General features: G+C 48.1%; 1 long non-coding RNA gene across 1 annotated transcript in view; it reads right to left on the bottom strand.

Moving 5' to 3' along the window:
- LOC134906718 (uncharacterized) overlaps positions 1–19,801 on the bottom strand; it is a 182,863-nt gene extending 163,062 nt beyond the window's left edge. The window contains exon 1 of the long non-coding RNA XR_010175772.1: positions 19,612–19,801. This is a non-coding gene — a long non-coding RNA (uncharacterized LOC134906718). The remainder of the gene's footprint in view (positions 1–19,611) is intronic.
- Positions 19,802–21,750: the final 1,949 nt, after the last annotated feature.

Here is a 21,750-nt window from a genome sequence, read left to right as displayed (position 1 = left end):
AAACCTAACTTTCCCCTCACAGCCTAATCCAAACCTCCCTGGGGGTGACTAACTATAACCCCTCCCCCCTCATTCCCACAGCCTAAACCTAACCCTCCCTCCCCCACAGTCTAACCTTAATTATCCCTGGGGGTGCCTAACCCCCTATTTCCACAGTCTAAACCTAACTCTCCCTCCCCCCACAGCCTAACACTCCCCGCGGGTTCTTAACCCTTTCCCCCAGCCTAAACATAACCACCCCTTCCTGCAGCCTAACCCTAACCCTCCCTCCGCAGCCTAAACCTAATCCCCCATCCCCTGCGTGGCTTACCTGTCCTGCGTGCCAGGAGTGGAACGATCGGGATTCTGGGTTTTAGTATTCCGGCGCTGGGATTCTGGCGCCGGTCTTCTTACCTGTGTCGAGATCCCGATGTCAGTATTTTGACAGCCGATATTCTGACCAGATTTCATCAGAAGGTGTGCTTCACTGAGAGTATAAAAAATGGGCAAATGCACAGTACACAAACTGAATGCTGAATTGATTGCACATGAATTTACAACAACATTGATACATTTCTTGGCTAAAACGAAGTACACACTATACAATTATTGGCCCAATTTGCCAATAATCGGTAGAATGACCAAAGTTATTGTATAGTGTGTACAAATGATCGTTTCACGTTTCGCCAATAATTCTGAAAAATCTTGCCCACACACACACACACACACACACACACACACACACACACACACACACACACACACACACACACACACACACGATCGATTTTCCGATCTCCTAATATTGACCAGTGTGTGTGCATGCTCAATAATCTGCCCATATTTCCTATGTTTTCCTGTCACTATGTCATCCTCCTGTCTGTGATGTAGTGTGATGTGGTGGAAAATTGGTAACTTTTAAAAAAATCTTTTGGTGTGTAGCTCAGATAGTTGTTGGTGTCTAAAATTTCCCGAAAAATTGTCCGATTGTCGGGCCGACCCCAAAACATCTGACTTAGCTTGACACTCAATTTTTTAGGACTCCCATTCATTAACTATTACTGTTGCAATTTTGTGTCCCCAAGCTTGTATTGTCTTGTAGGCTCCCTGTAGTTTAGTGGTATGCTAATTAGCTATTATAGGTGTTTCTTATGTAACTATTGGTTTGATTAACATTTTTATCTTGTTTCCCAAGTGCTTCACCAGTGCCTAGATATTTTTCTCTTTGCTTATTCTTTTTAGGGGATTGGCATCTCCCTTTTGCTAACGGCAGCAGGTGTTGTGCCTCAGGTTATCCTGATAGTTCATTAAGGCAGGAATTCACAACTTATAGCAAGTATCTCAGGGTTATAAGGTGGGGGAATATATACCACTAGTAGCACACAGTGGGAGGCATGTATCAAATCACTAAGGAAAATAAAACTTGCACCTTATAACAGACAGAACACATGGGCATACTAATAATGACTGATATCCCCCTATACTGAGAGTGAAAAGTTGAATGGAAAGGCAAGGCTACCCATAGTAAACCAAATCCTACTTCCAATCACGAGTCTCCATGAAACATATGACACCAGGGTCCTGAGCCTTGATTTATCACAAGACCAAGGACCTTTTTCACATTAAGACCATGTATATTCTACAATATTATTATAACCGGTTATTTATATAGCGCACACATATTCTGCAGCGCTTTACAGAGAGGACCTTTAACATAGGGGAATCCGAACCTGTAAGCCAGGATGTAATAGTCTCTCCCTTCACCGAAAAGCATGTTCACAGGTGTCCCACCAGCCACATACAAACTTCAGATAATGCAGTGTGGAACAAAAGTGCAGGAAAAAAAAAAGGAAACCCCTCCCCCCCAAGACAAAGAAAAACAGAACCCCCCCCACCTGCAATCTAGCCCAAATAGTAGGCCTAGTCACTAGACGAAAACTCAGCTCCTTAACTCCACTATCTAACCAAAGAAACAAATGTGGGGCAACTACACCTGTGCACACTAAGGCCAAGGCACAGCCAGGAGCCCAACCCTGTCTTCCAAATAATAAGAAAAACATCCAACGTTCCAGCCGACAGAACCATACAGACTAAGGGACGGACTAAGTCAGTGGGGGATATTCAATTGTTTGAAAAGTCGGTTGGGTGTCTGTTTTTCCTGTCTATTAGATAGGAAAATACAGACACCCAACTGACTTTTCAAACAATTGAATACCTCCCATTAATGAATCTTCAACCATTGCAGATTTAAATAACATAGAAATAATATGTTGCTGTGTGCTGCACTGCAGAGAGAGGCAGCTGCAGAGGCAGTGTCCACTCTCTCCCCGGTAGCAGTGGTGCTGGGTGGGGGCAGGTAATATTTACTAGTGATGTGCACCGGAAATTTTTCGGGTTTTGTGTTTTGGTTTTGGAGTCGGTTCCGCGGCCGTGTTTTGGATTCGGACGCGTTTTGGCAAAACCTCCCTGAAAATTTTTTGTCGGATTCGGGAACCTCCCTGAAAATTTTTTGTCGGATTCGGGTGTGTTTTGGATTCGGGTGTTTTTTTACAAAAACCCCTCAAAAACAGCTTAAATCATAGAATTTGGGGGTCATTTTGATCCCATAGTATTATTAACCTCAATAACCATAATTTCCACTCATTTTCAGTCTATTCTGAACACCTCACACCTCAGAATATTATTTTTAGTCCTAAAATTTGCACCGAGGTCGCTGGATGACTAAGCTAAGCGACCCAAGTGGCCGACACAAACACCTGGCCCATCTAGGAGTGGCACTGCAGTGTCAGACAGGATGGCACTTCAAAAAAATAGTCCCCAAACAGCACATGATGCAAAGAAAAAAAGAGGTGCACCAAGGTCGCTGGATGGCTAAGCTAAGCGACACAAGTGGCCGACACAAACACCTGGCCCATCTAGTAGTGGCACTGCAGTGTCAGGCAGGATGGCACTTCAAAAAAATAGTCCCCAAACAGCACATGATGCAAAGAAAAATGAAAGAAAAAAGAGGTGCAAGATGGAATTGTCCTTGGGCCCTCCCACCCACCCTTATGTTGTATAAACAGGACATGCACACTTTAACAAACCCATAATTTCAGCGACAGGGTCTGCCACACAACTGTGACTGAAATGACTGGTTGGTGTGGGCCCCCACCAAAAAAGAAGCAATCAATCTCTCCTTGCACAAACTGGCTCTACAGAGGCAAGATGTCCACCTCCTCCTCCTCATCGTCCGATTCCTCACCCCTTTCACTGTGTACATCCCCCTCCTCACAGATTATTAATTCGTCCCCACTGGAATCCACCATCTCAGGTCCCTGTGTACTTTCTGGAGGCAATTGCTGGTGAATGTCTCCACGGAGGAATTGATTCTAATTCATTTTGATGAACATCATCTTCTCCACATTTTCTGGAAGTAACCTCATACGCCGATTGCTGACAAGGTGAGAGGCTGCACTAAACACTCTTTCGGAGTACACACTGGAGGGTGGGCAACTTAGGTAAAATAAAGCCAGTTTCTGCAAGGGCCTCCAAATTGCCTCTTTTTCCTGCCAGTATACGTACGGACTGTCTGACGTGCCTACTTGGATGCGGTCACTCATATAATCCTCCACCATTCTTTCAATGGTGCGAGAATCATATCAGGTGACAGTAGACGACATGTCAGTAATCGTTGGCAGGTCCTTCAGTCCGGACCAGATGTCAGCACTCACTCCAGACTGCCCTGCATCACCGCCAGCGGGTGGACTCGGAATTCTTAGCCTTTTCCTCGCACCCCCAGTTGCGGGAGAATGTGAAGGAGGAGCTGTTGACGGGTCACGTTCCGCTTGACTTGACAATTTTCTCATCAGCAGGTCTTTGAACCTCTGCAGATTTGTGTCTGCCGGAAAGAGAGATACAATGTAGGTTTTAAATCTAGGATCGAGCACGGTGGCCAAAATGTAGTGCTCTGATTTCAACAGATTGACCACCCGTGAATCCTGGTTAAGCGAATTATGGGCTCCATCCACAAGTCCCACATGCCTAGCGGAATCGATCTGTTTTAGCTCCTCCTTCAATGTCTCCAGCTTCTTCTGCAAAAGCCTGATGAGGGGAATGACCTGACTCAGGCTGGCAGTGTCTGAACTGACTTCACGTGTGGCAAGTTCAAAGGGTTGCAGAACCTTGCACAACGTTGAAATCATTCTCCACTGCGCTTGAGTCAGGTGCATTCCCCCTCCTTTGCCTATATCGTAGGCAGATGTATAGGCTTGAATGGCTTTTTGCTGCTCCTCCATCCTCTGAAGCATATAGAGGGTTGAATTCCACCTCGTTACCACCTTGCTTCAGATGATGGCAGGGCAGGTTCAGGAGTGTTTGCTGGTGCTCCAGTCTTCGGCACGCGGTGGCTGAATGCCGAAAGTGGCCCGCAATTCTTTGGGCCACCGACAGCATCTCTTGCACGCCCCTGTCGTTTTTTAAATAATTCTGCTCCACCAAATTCAATGTATGTGCAAAACATGGGACGTGCTGGAATTTGCCCAGATGTAATGCACGCACAATATTGCTGGCGTTGTCCGATGTCACAAATCCCCAGGAGAGTCCATTTGGGGTAAGCCATTCTGCGATGATGTTCCTCAGTTTCCGTAAGAGGTTGTCAGCTGTGTTCCTCTTCTGGAAAGCGGTGATACAAAGCGTAGCCTGCCTAGGAACGAGTTGGCGTTTGCGAGATGCTGCTACTGGTGCCGCCGCTGCTGTTCTTGCTGCGGAGGCAATACATCTACCCAGTGGGCTGTCACAGTCATATAGTCCTGAGTCTGCCCTGCTCCACTTGTCCACATGTCCGTGGTTAAGTGGACATTGGGTACAACTGCATTTTTTAGTACACTGGTGACTCTTTTTCTGAGGTCTGTGTACATTTTCTGTATCGCCTGCCTAGAGAAATGGAACCTAGATGGTATTTGGTACCGGGGACACAGTATCTCAATCAAGTCTGTAGTTGCCTGTGAATTAACAGTGGATAACGGAAACACGTTTCTCACCGCCCAGGCTGCCAAGGCCGGAGTGATCCGCTTTGCAGCAGGATGACTGCTGTGATATTTCATCTTCCTTGCAAAGGACTGTTGGACAGTCAATTGCTTACTGGAAGTAGTACAAGTGGTCTTCAGACTTCCCCTCTGGGATGACGATCGACTCCCAGCAGCAACAACAGCAGCGCCAGCAGCAGGAGGCATTACACTCAAGGATGCATCGGAGGAATCCCAGGCAGGAGATGACTCGTCAGACTTGACAGTGACATGGCCTGCAGGACCATTGGCTTTCCTGTGTAAGGAGGAAATTGACACTGAGGGAGTAGGTGGTGTGGTTTGCAGGAGCTTGGTTACAAGAGGAAGGGATTTAGTGGTCAGTGGACTGCTTCCAATGTCATCCAAAGTTTTTGAACTTGTCACTGACTTATGATGAATGCGCTGCATGTGACGTATAAGGGAGGATGTTCCGTGGTGGTTAACGTCCTTACCCCTACTTATTACAGCTGGACAAAGGCAACACACGGCTTGACACCTGTTGTCCGCATTTGTGTTAAAATAATTCCACACCGAAGAGGTGATTTTTTTTGTAATTTGACCAGGCATGTCAATGGCCATATTCGTCCCATGGACAACAGGTGTCTCCCCGGGTGCCTGACTTAAACAAACCACCTCACCATCAGAATCCTCCTTGTCAATTTCCTCCCCAGCGCCAGCAACACCCATATCCTCATCCTGGTGTACTTCAACAGTGACATCTTCAATTTGACAATCGGGAACTGGACTGCGGGTGCTCCTTCCAGCACTTGCAGGGGGCGTGCAAATGGTGGAAGGCGCCACCTCTTCCCGTCCAGTGTTGTGATGGTCAGGCATCGCAACCGACACAATTGGACTCTCCTTGGGGATTTGTGATTTAGAAGAACGCACAGTTCTTTGCTGTGCTTTTGCCAGCTTAAGTCTTTTCATTTCTCTAGCGAGAGGATGAGTGCTTCCATCCTCATGTGAAGCTGAACCACTAGCCATGAACATAGGCCAAGGTCTCAGCCGTTCCTTGCCACTCCGTGTCGTAAATGGCATATTGGCAAGTTTACGCTTCTCCGCAGACGCTTTTAATTTTAATTTTTGGGTCATTTTACTGAACTTTTGTGTTTTGGATTTTACATGCTCTCTACTATGACATTGGGCATCGGCCTTGGCAGACGACGTTGATGGCATTTCATCGTCTCGGCAATGACTAGTGGCAGCAGCTTCAGCACGAGGTGGAAGTGGATCTTGATCTTTCCCTATTTTACCCTCCACATTTTTGTTCTCCATTTTTTAATGTGTGGAATTATATGCCAGTATCAATAGCAATGGCCTACTACTATATATACTGCGCACAACTGAAATGCACCACAGGTATGGATGGATAGTATACTTGACGACACAGAGGTAGGTAGAGCAGTGGCCTACTGTACCGTACTGCTATATATTATATACTGGTGGTCAGCAAACTATGCAAAACTGAAATGCACCACAGGTATGGATGGATAGTATACTTGACGACACAGAGGTAGGTAGAGCAGTGGCCTACTGTACCGTAATGCTATATATTATATACTGGTGGTCAGCAAACTGTGCAAAACTTAAATGCACCACAGGTATGGATGGATAGTATACTTGACGACACAGAGGTAGGTAGAGCAGTGGCCTACTGTACCGTACTGCTATATATTATATACTGGTGGTCAGCAAACTGTCCAAAACTGAAATGCACCACAGGTATGGATGGATAGTATACTTGACGACAGAGAGGTAGGTAGAGCAGTGGCCTACTGTACCGTACTGCTATATATTATATACTGGTGGTCAGCAAACTGTGAAAAACTTAAATGCACCACAGGTATGGATGGATAGTATACTTGACGACACAGAGGTAGGTAGAGCAGTGGCCTTCTGTACCATACTCCTATATATTATATACTGGTGGTCAGCAAAATTATGCACTGTACTCCTACTATATACTACAATGCAGCACAGATATGGAGCGTATTTCAGGCAGACAACGTATAATACTGGTGGTCACTGGTCAGCAAAACTCTGCACTTTACTCCTCCTATATAATACTGCTGGTCCCCAGTCCCCACAATAAAGCAGTGTGAGCACAGATATATGCAGCACACTGAGCACAGATATGGAGCGTTTTTCAGGCAGACAACATATAATACTGGTGGTCACTGGTCAGCAAAACTCTGCACTGTACTCCTCCTATATAATATACTGGTGGTCCCCAGTACCCACAATAAAGCAGTGTGAGCACAGATATATGCAGCACACTGAGCACAGATATGGAGCGTTTTTCAGGCAGACAACGTATAATACTGGTGGTCACTGGTCAGCAAAACTCTGCACTGTACTCCTCCTATATAATATACTGGTGGTCCCCAGTACCCACAATAAAGCAGTGTGAGCACAGATATATCCAGCACACTGAGCACAGATATGGAGCATTTTTCAGGCAGACAACGTATACTGGTGGTCACTGGTCAGCAAAACTCTGCACTTTACTCCTCCTATATAATATACTGGTGGTCCCCAGTCCCCACAATAAAGCAGTGTGAGCACAGATATATGCAGCACACTGAGCACAGATATGGAGCGTTTTTCAGGCAGACAACGTATACTGGTGGTCACTGGTCAGCAAAACTCTGCACTGTACTCCTCCTATATAATATACTGCTGGTCCCCAGTCCCCACAATAAAGCAGTGTGAGCACAGATATATGCAGCACACTGAGCACAGATATGGAGCGTTTTTCAGGCAGACAACGTATAATACTGGTGGTGACTGGTCAGCAAAACTCTGCACTGTACTCCTCCTATAATACTGCTGGTCCCCAGAATAAAGATATGCAGCCCCCTGAAACAAAGTGAGAGGATGCCAGCCACGTCCTCTCACTATCATTTCCAATGCACGAGTGAAAAATGGCGGTGACGTGCGGCTCCTTATATAGAATCCGAATCTCGCGAGAATCCGACAGCGGGATGGTGACGTTCGGGCGCGCTCGGGTTAACCGAGCCATACGGGAGAATCCGAGTATGCCTCAGACCCGTGTAAAATGAGTGAAGTTCGGGGGGGGTTCGGTTTCCGAGGAACCGAACCCGCTCATCTCTAATATTTACCCAGGCCCTTAAAATCGGTAGTCTCCCACAGTTCCTGGGGGGGTTGGCAAGTATGGGTGACACACATAACGACCAATAGCGCTGCGTGAAAAGGGGGCGCTGCCTCACAGCAGGAAGTTCCGCTATGGGGGCATGGTCTCACGGGAAATCCCATTTACATCATTCTGGGGGTATGCCTATATCCCTGATGATGCTGGGCTGCCCACACAGATTAGTGTCTGCACTGCCAGCTCATTCTCAGTGACAGGAGGCGGGCGCTGTGGGATAATGTCACACTGCAGTGCAGTTCCTGTAACTGCCGAGGAACAGGTATTATGGTGTCACCCCCTGAAAGGGTGACACCCAGGTGCGACCTGCACACCCTCTGTACCCTCCTTGTGATGCCTCTGGTTCCAGCCAGTTGCAGAGGGCATGGATGACAGGTCCCTGAGTGCCGGCACAGCTCGCACACAGTGCCAGATTAAGGTCAGTAAGGGCCTGGAGCTGATATTTCTGAAGGGAGTATTGTGTGCCACGACAAGGGGTGTGACCAGCACTGTGGCATAGAGGCTGGCGCAGACAGGAAAGACAGAGAGGCTGGCGCAGACGGGAGGGGAAGAAAGGCTGACGTAGATGGGAAGATCAGAGAGGCTGGCGCAGATGGGAGGGGCCAAGAGGCTGATGTGGACAGGAATGGCAGAGAGGCTGGCACAGACAGAAGAGCACAGATGCTGGCACAGGCAAGAAGGGCAGACAGGGTAAGGGCAGAGTCTGGTACAGACGGGAAGGGCACAGTGGCTGGCACAGACAAGGGAACTGCAGAAAGGCTGGCACAGACAGGGGATAGGCAAAGTGGCTGCCACAGACAGGAAGGGCAAAGAGGTTCATGCAGATGGGAAGGGCAGAAAGGCTAGCATAGATAAAGGGAACTGCAGAGAGGCAAGCACAGATGGGATGGGCAGAACGGCAGGTACAGATAGGAGAAGAGCAGAATGGCTGCCACAGACATGAGAAGAGCATAGGTAAAGTATGGCACAATAAGAAAAGAGCAGAAAAGCTGGCACAGACACAAGGACAGCAGAATTGCTGGCACAAACAAGGATTGGCAAAGGCTGGCACAGACAGTAGAAGGGTAGAAAGGTGGGCAGAGATAGGGAGGGGCAGAGAGAGGCTGGTGCAGAAGGGGACCAGAACAGAGGCTAGCAGCACAGACTGGATAAATTCATAATGGATGGTACAGACAGAACAACAGGATGGCACATACAAGGATGGGTAGATATATGGATGCAAAGAGAAGGGCATGAAATCTGAACATGCTACAAAAAGGCCAGAGATGCTGGCATATGCACGAAAATGCCAGTGGGGCTGGCATAGGTAGGAAAAGGTCAGGGTGCCTGGCATACTCAGGTAAAGTAAGAACGGCTAGCACTGGCAGAAGGGCAGAGGTGCTGGCCTAGGCAGGAAAAGGACAGGGGAATGGCATAGTCAGGTGAAGTAAGAGGGTCTCTAACATTGGCAGGAGAAGGTCAGAGAGGCTGGCATAGTCATCAAAATAGGGAGGCTGGCATTGGCAGGAAAAGGGCTGGGGGCTGACAGCATAGTCAGGCAAAATGCAGAGGCAGTGGCGTCATGAGGTGGGTGCGGGGGGTGCATCCACACCCCCTCCTCCCTGGCACCAAGCGCTCCAGTTATGATCGCACCCCCGCCGACTCAAAGTAACACAGCCACCTCCTGCAAGACTCTGCCGTGGCCCAGTACGTACCAGGGGCGGATAGGTCCGGCGGGAGGCCAGGACACTCCCCAATCAGCTGAGCAGCCCATCCCCCTTGCGGACCAGTTCACAAACTGCCACAAATGGAGAACAGCTCCTATCGGACAGAAGGTCATCCGGGGCGGGGGCGGAGGGGCTTGTGTGTGTGGGTGGGAGCGGAATCGCCGGGAGTGCAGCTGTCAGCCCTGCACCTGAACTAATGCAAAAGAACCCAGCCGGCACTGCAGCCATCGCCCCATACACGTAGGGTCTGTCCGTCTGTGTGTCCAGCCCTCCTCTCTTCCTGCTCGCCCGAGTCTCTGGACTACCTGTGCTGTGCTGTGCTGGCTAGTGGCTACCTGCTCTGTATAGGAAGAAGCAAGACAGCCAGGTACAATGGGGGTGCTGGCTGTTTGTTCTATGGGATAATATGGGATGGGAAGGCTATGTGTACTGAGGAGGAGGGGGTAAATAATGTGTGTATTGAGTAGTGTGGTGGTGCTCTGTGTACTGTGGAGTACTGTATGGGAGAGGTGCTGTGTGTACTGAGTAGTGTGGGGGAGGGGGCGCTGTGTGTAATGAGTAGTGTGAGGGAGAAGGTGCTGTGTGTACTGGGGAGTAATGTGGGGGAGGGGGTGCTGTATGTAATGTGGGGGAGGGGGTGCTGTGTGTACTGTGGAGTAGTGTGGGGAAGGGGGTGCTCTGTGTACTGTGGAGTAGTGTGGGGAAGGGGGTGCTCTGTGTACTGTGGAGTAGTGTGGGGAAGGTGGTGCTGTGTGTACTGATTAGAGTGGGGGAAGGAGTGCTCTCTGTACTGTGAAGTATTGTGGGGGAGGTGGTGCTGTGTGTACTGATTAGAGTGGGTGAGGTGGTGCTCTCTGTACTGTGAAGTATTGTGGGGGAGGTGGTGCTGTGTGTACTGATTAGAGTGGGTGAGGTGGTGCGCTCTGTACTGTGGAGTCGTGTGGGGGGAGGTGGTGCTGTGTGTACTGATTAGAGTGGGGGAAGGGGTGCTCACTGTACTGTGAAGTATTGTGGGGGAGGTGGTGCTGTGTGCACTGATTAGAGTGGGTGAGGTGGTGCTCTCTGTACTGTGAAGTATTGTGGGGGGAGGTAGTGCTGTGTGTACTGATTAGAGTGGGGGAAGGGGTGCTCACTGTACTGTGAAGTATTGTGGGGGAGGTGGTGCTGTGTGTACTGATTAGAGTGGGTGAGGTGGTGCTCTCTGTACTGTGAAGTATTGTGGGGGGAGGTGGTGCTGTGTGTACTGATTAGAGTGGGGGAAGGGGTGCTCACTGTACTGTGAAGTATTGTGGGGGAGGTGGTGCTGTGTGTACTGATTAGAGTGGGGGAGGAGGTGCTCTGTGTACTGGGGAGTAATGTGGGGGAGGGGTGATGTGTGTACTCTGGAGTAGTGTCGGTGAGGTGGTGCTCTCTGTACTGTGAAGTATTGTGGGGGAGGTGGTGCTGTGTGTACTGATTAGAGTGGGGGAGGGGGTGCTCTGTGTACTGTGAAGTAGTGTAGTGGAGGGGGTGCGCTGTGTACTGTGGAGTAGTGTTGGGGAGGGGGTGCTGTGTTTACTGTAATTCAGTATAGGGGTACTGAGTGTACTGTAATGTAATATGGGGTGCTGTGTGTACGGAGTAGTGTGGGGGAGGGGAGGCTATGCGTGCTGTAATGTAATATTTTATTATTATAGATATGTGATACGGAAGGAGGTCCATGGGGGTAACAACATTAGTTACCATACCGGGTGACACCAACCCTAGTGACGCCTCTGTGCAGAGGGTATAGCATATGCTGGAAAAGGTAGAGGGGTTGGCACAGAAAGGAAAAAATAAGATTTTACTCACCGGTAAATCTATTTCTCGTAGTCCGTAGTGGATGCTGGGGACTCCGTAAGGACCATGGGGAATAGACGGGCTCCACAGGAGACTGGGCACTCTAAGAAAGATTTAGTACTACTGGTGTGCACTGGCTCCTCCCTATGCCCCTCCTCCAGACCTCAGTTAAGGAAACTGTGCCCAGAAGAGCTGACATTACAAGGAAAGGATTTTGGAATCCAGGGTAAGACTCATACCAGCCACACCAATCACACCGTATAACTTGTGATAAACTTACCCAGTCAACAATATGAGCAACAACAGAGCATCAAACAATGGATGCGAACATAACATAACCCTTTATTAAGCAATAACTATATACACGTATTGCCGAAAGTCCGCACTTGGGACGGGCGCCCAGCATCCACTACGGACTACGAGAAATAGATTTACCGGTGAGTAAAATCTTATTTTCTCTAATGTCCTAGTGGATGCTGGGGACTCCGTAAGGACCATGGGGATTATACCAAAGCTCCCAAACGGGCGGGAGAGTGCGGATGACTCTGCAGCACCGAATGGGCAAACACAAGGTCCTCCTCAGCCAGGGTATCAAACTTGTAGAACTTAGCAAATGTGTTTGAACTAGAGATGAGCGCCTGAAATTTTTCGGGTTTTGTGTTTTGGTTTTGGGTTCGGTTCCGCGGCCGTGTTTTGGGTTCGAACGCGTTTTGGCAAAACCTCACCGAATTTTTTTTGTCGGATTCGGGTGTGTTTTGGATTCGGGTGTTTTTTTCAAAAAACCCTAAAAAACAGCTTAAATCATAGAATTTGGGGGTAATTTTGATCCCAAAGTATTATTAACCTCAAAAAACATAATTTACACTCATTTTCAGCCTATTCTGAACACATCACACCTCACAATATTATTTTTAGTCCTAAAATTTGCACCGAGGTCGCTGTGTGAGTAAGATAAGCGACCCTAGTGGCCGACACAAACACCGGGCCCATCTAGGAGTGGCACTGCAGTGTCACGCAGGATGTCCCTTCCAAAAAACCCTCCCCAAACAGCACATGACGCAAAGAAAAAAAGAGGCGCAATGAGGTAGCTGTGTGAGTAAGATTAGCGACCCTAGTGGCCGACACAAACACCGGGCCCATCTAGGAGTGGCACTGCAGTGTCACGCAGGATGGCCCTTCCAAAAAACCCTCCCCAAACAGCACATGACGCAAAGAAAAAAAGAGGTGCAATGAGGCGCAATAAAAAAACCACGGTTAGGTGGTATATATTATAATAATAATACAATTATGGATGGACGGACTGCCTGCCGAGTTCCGACACAGAGGTAGCCACAGCCGTGAACTACCGCACTGTACACTGGTTGATAAAGAGATAGTAGTATACTCGTAACAACTAGTATGACACTATGACGGTATAAAGAAAGAAAAAAAAATACCACGGTTAGGTGGTATATATTATAATAATAATACAATTATGGATGGACGGACTGCCTGCCGACTGCCGACACAGAGGTAGCCACAGCCGTGAACTACCGCACTGTACACTGGTTGATAAAGAGATAGTAGTATACTCGTAACAACTAGTATGACACTATGACGACGGTATAAAGAATGGAAAAAAAACCACGGTTAGGTGGTATATATTATAATAATAATACAATTATGGATGGACGGACTGCCTGCCGACTGCCGACACAGAGGTAGCCACAGCCGTGAACTACCGCACTGTACACTGGTTGATAAAGAGATAGTAGTATACTCGTAACAACTAGTATGACACTATGACGGTATAAAGAAAGAAAAAAAAATACCACGGTTAGGTGGTATATATTATAATAATAATACAATTATGGATGGACGGACTGCCTGCCGAGTGCCGACACAGAGGTAGCCACAGCCGTGAACTACCGCACTGTACACTGGTTGATAAAGAGATAGTAGTATACTCGTAACAACTAGTATGACACTATGACGACGGTATAAAGAATGGAAAAAAAACCACGGTTAGGTGGTATATATTATAATAATAATACAATTATGGATGGACGGACTGCCTGCCGACTGCCGACACAGAGGTAGCCACAGCCGTGAACTACCGCACTGTACACTGGTTGATAAAGAGATAGTAGTATACTCGTAACAACTAGTATGACACTATGACGGTATAAAGAAAGAAAAAAAAATACCACGGTTAGGTGGTATATATTGTAATACAATTATGGATGGACGGACTGCCTGCCGAGTTCCGACTGCCGACACAGAGGTAGCCACAGCCGTGAACTACCGCACTGTACTGTGTCTGCTGCTAATATAGACTGGTTGATAAAGAGATAGTATACAATACATACAACAATATACTACTATACTGGTGGTCAGGCACTGGTCACCACTAGTCACACTGGCAGTGGCACTCCTGCAGCAAAAGTGTGCACTGTTTAATTTTAAATTAATATAATATTATGTACTCCTGGGGGCTCCTGCTATAACAACCTGCAGTGCTCCCCAGTCTCCCCCACAATTATTATAAGCTTTGCCTTTTATACATTGATGTGCAGCACACTGGGCTGAGCTGAGTGCACACAGACTGAGTCACACTGTGTGACTGGCTGCTGCTGTGTATCGTTTTTTTTCAGGCAGAGAACGGATATAGCAGAGAACGGATATATATTAAAATAAATAAAAGTTAACTAACAACAACTGCACTGGTCACTGTGGTAAACTCTGTCTGACTCTGCACAATCTCTCTCTCTCTTCTAATCTAATTTCTAATGGAGAGGACGCCAGCCACGTCCTCTCCCTATCAATCTCAATGCACGTGTGAAAATGGCGGCGACGCGCGGCTCCTTATATAGAATCCGAGTCTCGCGAGAATCCGACAGCGTCATGATGACGTTCGGGCGCGCTCGGGTTAACCGAGCAAGGCGGGAGGATCCGAGTCTGCTCGGACCCGTGAAAAAAACATGAAGTTCGTGCGGGTTCGGTTTCAGAGAAACCGAACCCGCTCATCTCTAGTTTGAACCCGACCAAGTAGCTGCTCGGCAAAGCTGTAATGCCGAGACCCCTCGGGCAGCCGCCCAAGAAGAGCCCACTTTCCTTGTGGAATGGGCTTTCACTGATTTTGGATGCGGCAATACAGCCGCAGAATGAGCCTGCTGAATTGTGTTACAGATCCAGCGAGCAAAGGTTTGCTTTGAAGCAGGAGCACCCAGCTTGTTGGATGCATGCAGGATAAACAGCGAGTCAGTTTTTCTGACTCCAGCCGTCCTGGCTACATAGATCTTCAAAGCCCTGACTACATCAAGCAACTTGGAATCCTCCAAGTCACGAGTAGCCGCAGGCACCACAATAGGTTGGTTCAAATGAAAAGATGACACCACCTTCGGCAGAATTTGCGGATGAGTCCGTAATTCTGCCCTGTCCATATGGAAAACCAGATAGGGGCTTTTACATGACAAAGCCGCCAATTCTGACACAGGCCTAGCTGAAGCTAAGGCCAATAGCATGACCACCTTGCACGTGAGATATTTTAACTCCACGGTCTGAAGTGGCTCAAACCAGTGAGATTTCAGGAAACTCAACACCACGTTAAGATCCCAAAGTGCCACTGGTGGCACAAAAGGGGGCTGAATATGCAGCCCTCCCTATACAACGTCTGGACTTCAGGAAGAGAAGTCAGTTCTTTTTGAAAGAAAATGGATAGGGCCGAAACCTGGACCCTAATGGAACCCAATTTCAGGCCCAATGTCATTCCCGACTGTAGGAAGTGAAGGAAATGGCCCAGCTGAAATTCCTCCGTAGGGGCATTCCTGGCCTCACACCAAGCAACATTCTTTTCCGTCATATACGGTGATAATGTTTAGCCGTCACCTCCTTCCTAGTCTTTATCAGTGTAGGAATAACCACATCCGGAATGCCTTTTTCTGCCCGGATCCGGCGTTCAACCGCCATGCCAACAAACGCAGCCGCGGTAAGTCTTGGAACAGACAGGACCCCTGCTGCAACAAGTCCTGTCTGAAAGGCAGAGGCTATGGGTCCTCTGTGAGCATTTCTTGCAGATCTGGATACCACGTCCTTCTTGGCCAATCCGGAACAATGAGTATTGTTCTCACTCCTCTTTTCCGTATGATCCTCTATGAGAGGAAGAGGAGGAAACACATAAACCGACTGGAACATCCACGGTGTCACCAGTGCGTCTACAGCTATCGCCTGAGGGTCTCTTGACCTGGCGCAATACCTCTGTAGCTTTTTGTTGAGGCGGGATGCCATCATGTCCACCTGTGGCAATTCCCACCGACCTACAATCTGCGCGAAGACTTCTTGATGAAGTCCCCACTCTCCCGGGTGGAGGTCGTGCCTGCTGAGGAAGTCTGCTTCCCAGTTGTCCACTCCCGGAATGAACACTGCTGACAGTGCGCTTACGTGATTCTCCGCCCAGCGAAGAATTCTGGTGGCTTCTACGATCGCCACCCTGCTCCTTGTGCCGCCTTGGCGGTTTACATGAGCCACTGCGGTGAAATTGTCTGACTGAATCAGAACCGGTTGGTCGCGAAGCAGGGTCTCCGCTTGACTTAGAGCGTTGTATATGGCCCTTAGTTCCAGGATATTGATGTGAAGGCAAGTCTCCTGCCTTGACCACAGCCCTTGGAAATTTCTTCCCTGTGTGACTGCCCCCCACCCTCGGAGGCTTGCATCCGTGGTCACCAGGACCCGGTCCTGAATGCCGAATCTGCGACCTTCGAGAAGGTGAGCACTCTGCAGCCACCACAGGAGAGACACCCTGGCTCTGGGGGATAGGGTGATTAACCGATGCATCTAAAGATGTGATCTGGACCACTTGTCCAGTAAGTCCCATTGGAAGGTCCTCGTATGGAACCTGCCGAAGGGAATGGCCTCGTATGATGCCACCCTCCTTCCCAGGACTCGAGTGCAGTCATGCACTGACACCTGTTTTGGTTTTAATAGATTCCTGACCAGTGTCACGAGCTCCTGAGCTCTCTCTATCGGGAGATAAACCCTTTTCTGGTCTGTGTCTAGGATCATGCCTAGGAGAGGCAGATGAGCTGTAAGAACCAACTGCGACTTTGGAATATATAGAATCCAGCCGTGTTGCCGTTACACTTCCAGAGAAAGTGATACGCTGTTCAGCAACTGCTCTCTTGATCTCGCTTTTATGAGGAGATCGTCCAAGTACGTGATAATAGTGACACCTTGCTTCCGCAGGAGCACCATCATTTCCACCATTACCTTGGTGAATATTCTCAAGGCCATGGAGAGACCACACGGCACGTCTGAAATTGGTAATGACAATCCCGTACCGCAATTCTGAGGTACGCCTGATGAGGTGGATAAATGGGGACATGAAGGTATGCATCCTTTATGTCCCGAGTCAACATAAAATCTCCCCCTTTCAGGCTTGCCATGACCGCTCTTAGCGATTCCATCTTGAGCTTGAACCTTTTCAGGTATATGTTCAGGGATTTTAAATTCAATATGGGTCTGACCGAACCGTCTGGTTTCGGGACTACAACATGGTCGAATAATAACCCCCTCCTTGTTGAAGGAGGGGAACCTTTACCACTACCTGTTGAAGATACAATTTGTGAATTGCAGTTAACACTCTTCTCTCTCGTGGGGGGAAGCCGGCAGGGCCGTCGGTGAGGGGGCATCTTCCCAAAGTCCAGCTTGTATCCCTGAGACACAATATCTATTGCCCAGGGATCCAACAGGGAGTGAACCCACTTGTGGCTGAACTTACGAAGGCGTGCCCCCACCGGGCCTAGCTCTGCCTGTGGAGCCCCAGCGACATGTTCGTGCTTTCCTAGGCTGTGCAGGAATATAAGGCAAAATATCAGAATTACCAGCTATAGCTGTGGAGACCAGGTCCGAGAACCCTTCTCCACACAATCCTTAGCCTTCCATATGCCTCTTAAGTCGGCATCATCTGTCCATTGCATATTCTACAGGACACGTCAAGCAGAAATCGACATAGCTTTGACTCTAGGACCCAGTATACTCATGTCTCTTTGGGCATGTTTTATATATACATATCTCTTAAGACAGTATCTTTAATATATATATATCTCTATATATACATATATATATATATATATATATATATATATCTCTATATATCTATATGCATACTAGGGTCTCAATCTCTGCTGATAAGGTACCTGTCCACGCTGCCACAGCGCTATAAACCCATGCCGACACAATCGCCGGTCTGAGTAGTGTACCAGAATGTGCACGCTATCTGCAGGATCCCCGAGAATAGCTAGAGCTACCTTCTGGGCAAACGTGACACCCTAGGGGAAGATTCCCATCACATCCTGGCCCTAGTGGGGAAAGGATACTGCCTGAGAATTCTTTGTGGGAAACTGCAGTCTCTTGTCTGGAGATTCCCGCTCTTTTTCCTCATGAGAGGAGGGAAATTTACCTCAGCTTTCTTCCCCTTAACATGTGTACCCTTGTGTCAGGGACAAATGAGTCATCAGTGATATGCAAATCATCTTTTATTACAATAATCATATATTGAATACTTTTCTGCCATTTCGGCTGTAACTTTGCATTATCGTAGTCGACACTGGAGTCAAACTCCGTGTCGATATCAGTGTTTATTATTTTGGATAGTGAGCATTGTGAGACTCTGAAGGTCTCTGTGCCATAGGGACAGACATGGGTAGATTTCCTGCCTGCTCTCATCTTTTGTGCAATAAATTCACCTTAGCACTTACACATATCCAAACAGGTGTCGGCGTTGTCGACGGAGACACCCTCTCACACACATATTTGTTCTATCTCCTCCTTAGGGGAGCCTTTTACCTCAGACATGTCGACACACACGTACCGACACACCACACACACAGGGGATGCTCTATTTGAAGACAGTTCCCCCACAAGGCCCTTTGGAGAGACAGAGAGAGAGTATGCCAGTTCACACCCCAGCGCTATATGACCCAGGAATCACACAGTAACTTAGTGTTAACCCAGTAGCTGCTGTATATATTGTTTTTACGCCAAATTTATGTGCCCCCCCCTCTCTTTTTCACCCTCTCTATCGTGCTTCTGCAGGGGAGAGCCTGGGGAGCTTCCTCTCAGCAGAGCTGTGGAGCGAAAATGGCGCTGGTGAGTGCTGAGGAAGAAGGCCCCACCCCCTCAGCGGCGGGCTTCTGTTCCGCGATTTTGTGTAAAATTAATGGCGGGGGCTCATGCATATAACAGTGTCCAACTGTATATATGCTGCTTTTGCCAGGAGGTACTTAATTGCTGCCCAGGGCGCCCCCCCCCCCCCTGCGCCCTATAGTGACCGGAGTGTGTGGGTTAGTGTGGGCGCAATGGCGCACAGCTGCAGTGCTGTGCGCTACCTCATATGAAGACAGGAGTCTTCTGCCGCCGATTTTGACGTCTTCTTGCTTCAACCCGCCGGCTTCTGTCTTCTGGCTCTGCGAGGGGGATGGCGTCGCGGCTCCGGGAACGGACGACAAGGTCAGGTCCTGTGTTCGATCCCTCTGGAGCTAATGGTGTCCAGTAGCCTAAGAAGCGCAACCTAGCCGCAGTTAGTAGGTTTGCTTCTCTCCCCTCAGTCCCACGTAGCAGAGAGTCTGTTGCCAGCAGAAGCTCTCTGAAAATAAAAAAACCTAACTAAAATACTTTCTTATTAGCAAGCTCAGGAGAGCTCACTAAAATGCACCCAGCTCCGTCCGGGCACAGATTCTAACTGAGGTCTGGAGGAGGGGCATAGAGGGAGGAGCCAGTGCACACCAGTAGTACTAAATCTTTCTTAGAGTGCCCAGTCTCCTGCGGAGCCCGTCTATTCCCCATGGTCCTTACGGAGTCCCCAGCATCCACTAGGACGCTAGAGAAAAAAATAGAAAAGAGGAGGGAAGCTGCTTACCTTTGATAATAGGAGCAGAGTCCTGATGCTGCAGGCCAGTGGAGGAGGAGAGGAGATGGGATCATGCAGACCCCTGCAGTGCAGCAGAGCCAGACCACACCCTCAGTCAAAGATGCTGCTGGAAATATAGTGGGCGGGTGACAGGAGCCGGCGCGGATCATGGCAAAAGTGTGTTGGCGCCCAGTTCACTTTTTACTTTCATTTTCAACGTATAAAAAATAAATAATAAAAAAAATCTTTACAGCGCCTCCTGGTGACTGTCGGGTGCATTGCCAGCTAATACAGGGCTGCCTCGTTCCACACAGCTGTAGCATACTTGCCTACCCGACCCTCTCCATGAGGAGAAAATGTTCTGTTCCTGGACTTTCCTGGTAATGTATGATTGCCATCACCTGTGGTGAAACACTTTTCTTATCAATTAACTAGTTCACCACAGGTGATGGCAATCATACATTACCAGGAAAGTCCAGGAACAGAGCATTTTCTCCCTCATGGAGAGGGTCAGGTAGGGAAGTATGAGCTGTAGTGTATATGCACAGAACCAGTAGCGGATCTTGCCACGGGCAAGCAGGACTTTTGCCCGGGCGGCGCATTCCGGAGGGCGCTGCACCATGGCAAGATCCGCTACTGCTGTGCCCCCCGCTGCCCGCTGTGTCCCGCTGCCGCTGCGTCCCGCTGTGAAGGGCGTGCCACTGTGAAAGGAATTAGAGGCGTAGCGTCTAGTTTCCCTTCGTGGAGAGGACCTTTACTGTGTGGTGCGCGATGACGTCATCGTGCACCGCGGAGAGGACCTTTGCTGTGCGGTGCGCGATGACGTCATCGCGCACCGCACAGCATTTCAGCGGCGCTACTACTGTACAGGGGGCGTAACTGACCACGCCTCCTGTATGAAGCCACGCCCCTACTACCTGCCCGGGGCGCAAAAAGGCGTAGAACCGGCCCTGCACGGAACGTACTGTAGCTGCAGCTGAGCTGCTGCATTGTCCAAATGCTGCAAATGAGTGAAGCAGCATCCGTCTCCGTCAAATACCACTTAACTGGGAGAATACCAGTCCAGGCACTTGGCCCAGTCTGCTGCTAGGTCTGGGCCTATTTTCATGGGAGGGCCTTACGCTGCAGCTCCACCTGCCCCATTGTTTATCCGGCTCTGCTTGCAAACCCCTAGTTACAGCCTCGCAGAAAGCAATATCTAATGTATATAAGTATAAATGAAGGTGTCATGCATTAAAAATCACTTTGAAAATGTGTCCCTAAGATAACATTTGATACTAAAATAATGAAAATGCTAAGATTTAGGGGTTTATTTACTAATCCTTGGATGGAGTTAAAGTCAACGGAGATAAAGTACCAGCCAATCAGCTACTGCTAATGCCACAGGCTGTTTGAAAAATGACAGTTAGGAGCTGATTGGTTGGACTTTATCTCCGTTGACGTTATCTCCATCCAAGGCTTAGTAAATACCCCTTAATTATGTTTCTTTTTACATGTCACAATGACCAGCACCTACAGAGAGCTGTTCCTGAAGAAATCTCTGGTCAGGTGTGTCCCAGTAATTAAGATGTGTGGATTAACTCTGACAAGTACAGCCATGTTTTAGAGATTATTATTCTTAGCTTTCTTATGGCCAGGGTTGTTTTGTAAATCTACTTTAGTGTCTTCAATAAAACCTCTTTTAGCAACAACGTTTATATCAATGTCAAGTATGAACATAAAGCACATTTTAATGAACTGCAAAAGGCTTTACAGCAGTTAGGAGGAGAAATATTACAGGCAGCAAGAAACATATTGGAGAATAAACTTTCAAGGGGTTTTAATTCATGTCTTAATGAAAACATGAAACACTAGATGGCGCTGCTTTATTACATTTATTAGCCTATTTCACTTCTATTTTTTATTCTATACAAAGAAAAAAAATCTACCACTGAACAATTTTATTGCATTAACAGAACATTTTCATAGGGAACATTGTGTATTATTGTTAATGTTAACACAATTATTATTTCTTGCGATAACAACTACAACAAGCAAAGCAAGTTAATGCCTCCAGTCTAAATGACAAATATGATGTGAAGACTGGGTTCATAAATCTCCACCTTAGATCTGCATTATTAAAAATCTGTCAATTAAGATATTATAATT

This window comes from Pseudophryne corroboree, chromosome 1 (genome assembly GCF_028390025.1).
Source record: "Pseudophryne corroboree isolate aPseCor3 chromosome 1, aPseCor3.hap2, whole genome shotgun sequence".
NCBI classification, from domain to species: domain Eukaryota; kingdom Metazoa; phylum Chordata; class Amphibia; order Anura; family Myobatrachidae; genus Pseudophryne; species Pseudophryne corroboree.
This window is presented reverse-complemented; position numbering and strand designations above follow the sequence as displayed.